The sequence below is a fragment of the Artibeus jamaicensis genome, unplaced genomic scaffold (genome assembly GCF_021234435.1).
Source record: "Artibeus jamaicensis isolate MK-2021 breed Jamaican fruit bat unplaced genomic scaffold, CSHL_Jam_final contig_384, whole genome shotgun sequence".
Lineage (NCBI taxonomy): Eukaryota > Metazoa > Chordata > Mammalia > Chiroptera > Phyllostomidae > Artibeus > Artibeus jamaicensis.
The window spans coordinates 11803243-11806702 of NW_026521810.1; the positions used below are offsets into that span (position 1 = coordinate 11803243).

At 43.2% G+C, this 3460-nt stretch overlaps 1 pseudogene; it reads right to left on the bottom strand.

The window, feature by feature from the left end:
• Window positions 1–1211: 1211 nt before the first annotated feature.
• On the bottom strand, window positions 1212–1688 carry LOC119062737 (ubiquitin-conjugating enzyme E2 L3-like; annotated as a pseudogene).
• Window positions 1689–3460: the final 1772 nt, after the last annotated feature.

Sequence of the window (3460 nt, forward strand, 5' to 3'; positions counted from 1 at the left end):
GCCCCCAATGACTCATATCTGATACCCACGGAGCTGTGACCTACACTGAATTTTTCCTCCACCTTCATCATGTACCCATCCATCCATCTACCCACCCTTCCGTCTAGCCAGCCAGCCTGCCCACCATCTAACAAGTGCTTACCTAAGTGCCAGTCCCTCTTCAAGGTCGAGCGTGGAGAATAGTGACCAAAAAGGCAAAAATCCTACTCTCTTGAAGGTGATAGTCTCAATGACTACCTTCAGAAGTTGGGGGCTCTGAGCTACCACACCAACTTGCCTCTGAGTCTGCTAAGCTGAAAATAAAAATTTAAGAGGCCCTCCCTGCCCAGGGCCCACCTTGCAGGCAAGAAGTGCCTGTTCCTCAGTTTACCTTCTCCTGCTCCAGCCACCTCTTCAAAGTGAGGTCAAGTCTGACCCAGAGGGCATTTCCTATCATGCAGGCAGGACCGCACCATCCCTGTGTGGTACTCTGCTAAGGACACCTATTCTGCAGGACCAGGGAACTGTGCTTCTCACTGGGCACGTGGCAGCACACACATGTTTTTAGAACATCTTGTATTTTTAATCCTTTCTTTACAGGTTATCTAGACCACTTTGATTAAGACAAATACCATATGATCTCACGTTTAACAGGAACCTAAACAACAAAACAAACAAGCAAGCAAAATATAACCAAAGACACTGAAATAGAGAACAGGCTGACAGTGTCCAGAGGGGAGAGGGGAGGGAATTTCAGGGGAAAAGGGGAAGGATTTAGAGGAACAAGTATAAAGGACACATGGACAAAAACTAAGGGGGGAGGGCTGGGGAGGTGGGCTTGAATGGGAGTAAAAGACAGAAAACTGTACTTATACAACAATTAAATAAATAAATTTTAAAAACTGATGATTATTAAATATTTAAAGATAATTCCGAACATAATGCCAACTGTGAATGACCTTTCATTATTGGGTTGTATGGGAAGTTTTCCGTACTTAAAGCTAAAGGACTATTTTATAATTTGAAATATTTGTACATGTATACATATACATTATTAAATAAAATCATGATTTGTTTGAGAAAAAAATAAAACTATAGGAACTTGGTAAGCACCACAAGCGAGCACCAGGCAGTGGCACGTGTCGGTTTTCCGCGGAGTCCGCTTTGGGAGCCGAAGGCTCTGCCCGGGCTCTGCTGACGCTTACACTCACTGGAATCGACTGCGACCGATTTCAGTCCACAGGTCGCTTTTCCCCATATTTCTTTGTAAACTCTTCAGCATTCTTACAAAATTCTTTACGGTCCTTAGGGTATTCTTCAGGGAGGTCAGTCCGAAGGGGGTGCTCGGGCTGAGGGTCTTTCACCAGTGCTATGAGGGACTGTATTACTTGGCCGGTTTTGGTTGCTGGCTTCCAGTTTTCAGCACTAATTACAGGCAGACAGACCTGCCCCTTTTCATCGATGTTGGGATGACAGATCTTTGTTTTAAATGTGACCTTCGGTGGTTTGAGTGGGTAGTCTGCTGGAAAGTTGATTTAGATTCTGAGGGCCCCCTTATCATATGGAGGGGGCCCTTATCATATGTCAGGAACAATAAGCACTTGCCAAGTCAATAAAGTAGCTTCATCCACCTGGATGTTATGGAAGTTTTTCACTCTACATTTGCAGATTTGTTCAAGCTCCTTCATCAGCTTCCTGCTGGCCGCCATCTTGGGTCTGGTGCTGCTGCCTTCCCAGACACACACACATTTTAAATATAAACAACACCACCTCCTAGTCTGGTCCCTACACTGGGTTTTCTGAGGTACCCCTACCTGGCTGTTTTTCACCCTGATGTGTCTTTTTTAAAAATATATTTTATTGATTATGCTATTACAATTGTCCCATTCCCCCCACCCTTCATTCCCCTCTTCCCTGCACACTCCTTCCCACCCACTTTCCCCTCCTTAGTTCACGTGCATGGGTTGTACATGTAAGTTCTTTGGCTTCTACATTTCCTGTGCTATTTTTAACCTCTCCTTGTCTATTTTCTACTACCGTTTATGCTACTTATTCTCTGTAACTTTTCTCCCTCTTCCTCTTCCCCACTGAAAACCCTCCATGTCATCTCCATTTCTGTGATTCTCTTCCTGTTCTAGTTATTTGCTTAGTTCAATTTTTTTCTTTTGCATTTGTTTTTCTTTTTAGGTTTAGGCGTTGATAGTTCAGTTTGTTGTCATCTCACTGTTCATATTTTTTATCTTCTTTTTCTCAGATAAGTCTCTTTAACATTTTATATAATAAGGGTTTGGTAATGATGAACTCCTTGAACTTGACCTTATCTGGAAAGCACTTTATCTGCCTTTCCATTCTAAATGATAGCTTTGCTAGATAGTGTAATCTTGGATGTAGGTCCTTGCCTTTTATGACTTTGAATACTTCTTTCCTATAAGCCCCTTCTTGCCTGTAAGTATTCTTTTGAGAAATCAGCTGATAGTCTAATAAAAACTCCTTTATAGGTAACTGTCTTCTTTTCTCTTGCTGTTTTTAATATCCATGCCTTATCTTTAATCTTGGGTACTTTGATTATGATGTGCCTTGGTGTGTGCTTCCTCTGGTCCAACTTGTTTGGGACTCTCTGAGCTTCCTGAACTTCCTGGAAGTCTATTTCCTTTGCCAGATTGAGGAAGTTTTCCTTCATTATGTTTTGAAATAAGTTTTCAATTTCTTGCTCTTCCTCTTCTCCTTCTAGCACCCCCTATAATTCACATGTTGGAACATTTAAAGTCCTCCTAGAGGTTCCTAAGCCTCTCCTCATTTTTTTTTTTGAATTCTTGTTTCTTCATTCTGTTCTTGTTGAATGTTTCTTTCTTCCTTCTGCTCTAAACCACTGAGTTCCGGTTTCCTTCCCTTCACTGTTGGTTCCCTGTACATTTTTCTTTATTTCACTTTTCATAGCCTTCACTTTTTCCCCTATTTTATGACCATACTCAACCAATTCTGTGAGCATCCTGATTACCAATGTTTTGACTCTGCATCTGATAGGTTGGCTATCTCTTCATCGCTTGGGTGTATTTTTTCTGGAGCTTTGATCTGTTCTTTCATTGGGGCCTTTTTGTGTGTGTGTCTTGGCGTGCCTGTTACATAGGAAGGGGCAGAGGCTCAGGTGTTCACCAAGGCGGGGCAACACCTCCCAGGGCGTTGGTGTGCTGTGGCACTGTGTACGAGGAGGGGTCCAAGAGGGAACAATGCCACTCACTCAGCTCTCAGTTGGCTTTCAGTCACTTCCACCACTACCCACAGGCAAATTGGGCCCAGCTGGTGCTGATTCCCAGGTGGGTGGGTTTGTATATATGTTCTAGGACCCTGTGGGTCTCTTCTACAAACTCTCCCGTGAGGCTGAGAGTTTCTCCCACTGCCTCAATCCTCATAGAACTTTTCAGTCAGAGGTTTTGAGGCTTTATTTTCCTGCGCTAGAACCCTGGGCTGCATGGTCTATCTT